Here is a 6528-nt window from a genome sequence, read left to right as displayed (position 1 = left end):
CAGATGCATGCACCCCTTGTGCATCTGGCTAAAGCGGGTCCTGGGGAATCAAGCCTCGAACTGGGGTCCTTAGGCTTTACAGGCAAGCGGCTAACCGAAACTCAACTTTTCTAAAAATAAATATTCTGAGTCTAAAATGATTCCTTTTCTCACTTAAACAAAATACATTCAAAAATAAACATCTTATTTTTAAAATGTTGCTTAGGGAACAAGGGATATTGCTCAGTTGTGAAAGTGTTTACTTGGGTTTGATTCCCAGCACAGCAGAAATGGGATATGGTGCCACATGTACCTGTAATCACAGCACACGAGAGGTTCAAGGTTGTCCTCAGCTTCAAAGGAAATTCTAGCCAGTGAAGGCTAAGAACCATATCTTAAAAAATAAAACACAAAGGAAGCAGGGCGTAGTGGCACACCCCTTTAATCCCAGCACTTGGGAGGTAGGCAGAGGTAGGAGAATTCAAGGCCACCCTGAAACTACAGAGTGAATCTCGAAGAAAAAAAAAAAAAATTCAAGGGGCAGGAAAGATGGCTCAGCGGTTAAGGTGCTTGTTTACAAAGCCTAACAACTCAGGCTCAATTCCCCAGTATCCATAAAAAGCCAGATTCACAAACTGGTGCATACATCTGGAGTTTGCTTGAAGCAGCTGGGCACCCATTTTGTCTCTTTTCTCTTTCTGCTTACAAATTGATTAAAATAATCAAAAAAACACACACACAAGGGGGCTGGAGAGATGGCTTAGCGGTTAAGCACTTGCCTGTGAAGCCTAAGGACCCCGGTTTGAGGCTTGAGTCCCCAGGACCCACGTTAGCCAGATGCACAAGGGGGCGCACGCATCTAGAGTTCGTTTGCAGTGGCTGGAGGCCCTGGTGTACCCATTCTCTCTGCCTCTTTCTCTCTCTGTGACTCTCAAATAAAAAATAAATATTTATAAAAATACACACACTCAAAAGGCTGATTTGGGGCTTTAACCCCTCATGGCTGGAACTCTCTGTACTTCTTCCTCTTTCCTTTTTCCCCAGGACCCATGTTAGCCAGAAGCACAAGGGGGCACATGCATCTGGAGTTCATTTGCAGTGGCTGGAGGCTCTGGCATGCCTATTCTCTCTATCTCTCTCCCTCTTTGTCAAATAATAAATAAAAATATTTTTAAAAGTATTTTATTTATGTGCACATACATGTGCACACGCACGCACACACACACACAAAGAATGGGCACACCAGGTCCTCCAGCCACTGCAAATGAACTCCAGGTAAATGTGCCACTTTGTGCATCTGGTTTTACATGGGTACTGGAGAAATCAAACCAGAGTTGTTAGAATTTGTAAACAAGTGCTTAAAGCTGGGCCTAGAGATAAAGCAGGAAACTCAGGAATTCTTAGCCAGACTGGGCTAAATAGCAAGACCCTTAATTTATGTGTGCTGGACTTTTTGGTATATTATGGTGCTGAGAATCAAGCCCAGGGCCTTGTGCATGCCAGGCGAGCATTCTTACCACCCTACCACTGAGCCAGCCACAGACTCTCAGAATGCAAAAGTTGGAGCTGTCTGTTCCTCGCAGTCTTTCAGTTAATTTTTTGAGGTACAGGGGTCAATTTTAGAGCCGTGAGCATATTAAGTGACTTACCATTTAGCTATACCTCCAGTTCTTGTTTCTTCACATTTCTTTCTCTTTTGGCCTGGAACTCCCTAAATAGACCAGACTGACCTCTATCTAACTCACAGCAACCCACCTGCCTCAGCCTCTTGAAAGGGGTTACAGGCATAAACTACCACACTTGGTGGTCCTCCATATTTTCATGCAGTCATTAGCACTGATCTGGCCAGGATTAAAGTGTAGTGACTACACTGACTAGAATGTATGGAAACATAACAGAATGTAGCTGGAACATTTGTTGGGTTCAGTCTGTGAAGTTATAATCATATACTCCCCATTCCCAATGCTCTCAATACACCAGAGACACGACTTTATTAAAAAAAAACTTTTTTTTTTTAATTGGTTTACAAAGGAGCTACAGACTACATTGAAACTCATCTTTGTACAAAAGGCCAAAAAAAAAAAAAAAGGGGGAGAAAAAAAAAAGAGTCCCAAAACACCCAGGGACAAAAGGTAGGGGGAGAGAGAGACAAGAAAGAAAGATACACAAGGATCAGGAAGAAAGACGAGAGATTAGCATCACACATACAAAAGAGTAAGTATGGGGGAGAGCAGGATGAGCGAGCATTTAGAAGTATTCTGCAACACAGCCCTGGTGATAATTGGATTGGAACCCACAACAAACAGCACGAGATTATTAAAGAGGTTTAAAGGCAACAGTGGTATGGAGACTGGTTATTGCCAGTGTTAAAAAAGATAAACTTATTTTAGGCACCAAGATTAGAGCGTCACCCCTCACCTGAAGGAGGATGACAGACTTGGAGAGGGAGCAGGCTCTGGACAGCTGCCTTTGGTGTGTGGCACATGGATCTCCTCAGTTCAATCTCAGCTATTCTCCCCAAAGCCTTTAGGCCCTATAGACTCTAGGTGAAGGGCTCTAGGATGTCATCGGGAGAAAGTGATGTTCAGAAAAATGAAGAACTGCCCTTGTCTGCATTTTGCAAGAGCAGTTACTGGAAAAGTTGGGTAGATAAGAGCTCATTCCTCAGTGAAGGCACAGTGTGATTCCTGAAGGCAAGAAATAGGGAAGCACACACCCAGGGGATAATCAAAAGTCCTCCCTAGCTGAAGCCCCAGCCTAATCCTATTTGTCATGATTTTTATTTTTGGATACTGAGCTGGGGCATAAGAAGAATAGAGGGACAGATCACTGAACCTGTGCTCAGCCCAGACAAGGAAGGCTGGGGTAGTTTGGTAATGAGGAAGTGGCAAATGTGAATTAAAAAACCTCCTCTCAAGTCAGAGTAGTGAAGACCTGTGGGCAGAATGAAGCCAAGGACTGCCTCTGTTCTTCCCCCGTTCAATCTATAGCAAGCCAGCCAATTCTGTTAGAGGGAGTAGCAACAAGCTTACGGCTGCTTAATGTCTTCCTGGTGGATCATATTTAGGGAAGGCAGACAAAGAAAAAAAGCAGGTCAACCTCAAAGCTGGTCTGCTCACCCTCCTAGAAGAGGTCTGCATCCCCGGAACAGAGCCAAGAAGAGGCACTAGAGAGAACACAGGCTCCCAAACAAAAGTAATAACCTGCCCATATTTTATCAGCAGTGTTCAAAAGCAATGTTTTCCGGGGTTGGAGAAGTGCCATATCCTCCTCTTCCCCAAAGGTACTGCTGCCACTTTTCATCCTCATACATGAGTTACTGACTTTCTTCTAAAGGAAGATGAAACGTTGAGATTTCAAACCTTTTTCCTCCCAACCTCAAGAGGCTACCCAGCTTTGTCTAGGGGAAATGAGAGCCACTTAAAGGGGCACTCGCTTGAGGCAGCTCTACTGTCCTCATTCCCTTGGTTGATCTCCAAACCTTCCTGATCTGATCCCAAGGTCCACAAGGCATTATGGTACTTAAGATTGAATGAAAACTTTAATTGTGTAGCACCAGGGCTCCCTCAAAGCATAACAGATGTCTGATTAGCACCCCCAAAAGAACCTCTCACAAAGTAGAGAAATTTATTGCGCCCTAGCAAAGATCTGCAGCTTCCAGTATTCACACAATGTGAAGTATTAACAATACAAAATATATTCTGAAAGTCAAACACCTGCAGTTCATAGTGCTTTCTCAGATTTGTTAAAAAAATACAATGCTTAGTTTCCTATAGAATATACAAAAGCAAAAAATATATATGTATATAGTAGAAATAAATCAGCCATAGTAATTTACAGCTTTTGTCTCTAACCCTTCCCCAATCATAACTTTCATCCCATACTTCAGTCTATACTTTCTGGGATTAAACGTTTTATTTATTCTGAAACCAGGCTGAGAAATATTCATTATATTGCATTTTATATAGCACCCCAAAACAGAGTACCAGCTGGGAGATCCCTGAAGGAAGATGGTGTGGGTCATTCCTCTCTGAGTAAAAGGGGAGATAGTCAAATATTAAGCAGATGAATATAAATGGGCAACTTAAAAAGGACAAGGGAAGCTGGGTGTGGTGGCACAAGCCTTTAGTCCCAACATTTGGGAGGCAGAGGTAGTAGGATCTCTGTAAGTTCAAGGCCAGCCTGAGACTACAAAGAGACTTCCAGGTCAGCCTGGGCTAAACTGAGACCCTACCTCAAAAGGAGAAAAAAAAAAAGACAAAGGGATGAGTGCTTTAAAATCACCATTTCTCTGGTTATTCACCACCCTGAAAGAGATTTGGTCATTTAAAAAATTAATTAAAAACTCATGAAAAGCCAGGCATGGTGGTAAACATCTGTAATCCCAGCACTTGGCAGGCTGAGGCAGGAGGATTACCGAAAGTTCATGGCCAGCCTGGGTTACATAGTGAGTTCCAGGCCAGCCTGAGCTACAGAATGGGACCCTGTGTCAAGAAAACAAACCAAGAGTCAGGCATGGTAGCACATGCCTTTAATCCTAGCACTCCGGAGGCTGAGACAGGATCTCAGTGAGTCTGAGGCCAGCCTGGAGCTACATAGTGAGTTCCAGGTCAGCCTGGGCTACAGTGAGACCCTACCTTGAAAAAGACTTTTTTTAAAAACCCTAAAAAAACAAAACAAAACAAAAAACAACAACAACAACAACAACAACAAACCCAGAATCAAAACAGATAGAAACTTCATGGAAAAAAAATTTTTTTTCACATCAATACCCATGTCAATTCCATTAATTTCTGCCGGCCAAAGAATGGAAATTTCTCAGTAATGAGCTCCTGATTCAAGGAATGTAGCCTCTTACTTCCTGTGGAAAAGACAAGAGTGGCTCACTGCTGCTAGTAGACAGAAGAAACTGCTGCCACTTTAAGGTCAGATAGGGCACTGGGGAAATAAATAGGAAAAGTTGAAAGACTCAGATAGAAATTCACTCGTGGTAATTTAATGAAGCAGATGTTAAGGGTAAAACATCAGCTCTTCACCCAAGAGAGAAACACCATCAAGTAGCTTCATCTAAAAGCTTACAGTCCTCGGCATCATAAGGATGGCTTCCATAAATGATTTCATGCTGCAGAAGACTCTGTTCCTTGACATGATCTATCAAAGTACTGCCCCCTTCCTCAAACAAATTCCAAAGTACGTGATTACGCGACAGCAAAGACATAAAATAACAAGGTTTGCATTCTGCTTCTCTGTGGGAATAAAGGGTGTGATGGTGGCTGGGTGTGGATAACTTTAATTCAGTATTAACAGAATGTGGTCTGGGGAAAGTTTCTTGCAATAGTTCCTGAGTACTGAGAACAGTATTAAGTCTTCAAAGAAGGACAAAATGGAGTGAAATATTGTTAAGAGTAATAACAGCTACTATAGTTCAGGCTAATACCACAAATTTACTGAGAACCCAATTTAGATGAATTTTTACATAAAACATGTAATATCATAGTATCTACTTGTAGCCAAAAAAGCTTAAGAACAAGGACTCTGCTACAGATCTGAATATTGACTTCATTTTTAAACACAAAAATAGTTTCATCTTTAGAAAGTGCAGTAGAATATCTCCCATTCATAACTGTCACTGATTAATATAAGCAGAACTGACCACAGGAACCTAGGGTTTAAGAAAGATTTTTTAGGTAATGGGCCTGAAAGGCATTTTGATCTGAACTTGATTTATTTTCCAACAATTTCAAATATAATTGGCCATCTGTATGTAAATATAAATGGGCAGAAAAACACATTCACACACACAGTCATACACAAACACTTCACTTATTCTATCAGATCAGGGTAATCTTTTATTGCAGATAATCTTTAAATATTGGCTCACAGAAAACCTATCCTCAACCTAACAGATTACACACACACACACACACACACACACACACACACACACACACACACAGCCATTTCCGTACTTCCTCACAGTGAAAAGCTCTCTGACAAGATACCAAAAGGTCAAGAGAGACAATGTTTTAATGGCTGGGCCCAGAGGACAATTCTGGTTGTGTTTAAATCCCAGTGCTAAATGCACTGAGTTCCCTGCCGCTATAATTTTGAATCACTCGCTCCTGAAATCAGGCCATGGAGAAAGCAGAATGATTTCTCCCAATCTCTCCTGTAAACCACAGTGGTAAGACAAGATTTCTTTTCTTTTTGTTCTAGGCTATCATTCCCACAATTGTGTGCTTCCTCTTCCCTTAGGAACCACCCAAGTACATACAGGGAAGAGTCCAGGGAAAGTCTTAGGAAAATCTTAGGAATCTGTCTTGCCACTGACACATGCTCTAAATTCTGCAGAATGGAAACCCGGAGAAGATTCACTGGCTGATGCTAGGTAACCACGTAACAGAAAGCAAACTACAGAAATGGTCAAAGAGGAAGTGTACCTCCTTTCAGAATATGAACTCAGAAGCCCAAACATCAAGTCTTAGAGCTATCATGGAAGACAACTGTACCCAGTAACTCCACTGACTTCTGAACCCAACGACCATGAGT

Source organism: Jaculus jaculus, chromosome 6 (genome assembly GCF_020740685.1).
Source record: "Jaculus jaculus isolate mJacJac1 chromosome 6, mJacJac1.mat.Y.cur, whole genome shotgun sequence".
Lineage (NCBI taxonomy): Eukaryota > Metazoa > Chordata > Mammalia > Rodentia > Dipodidae > Jaculus > Jaculus jaculus.
Note: the sequence above shows the minus strand (reverse complement) of the source record.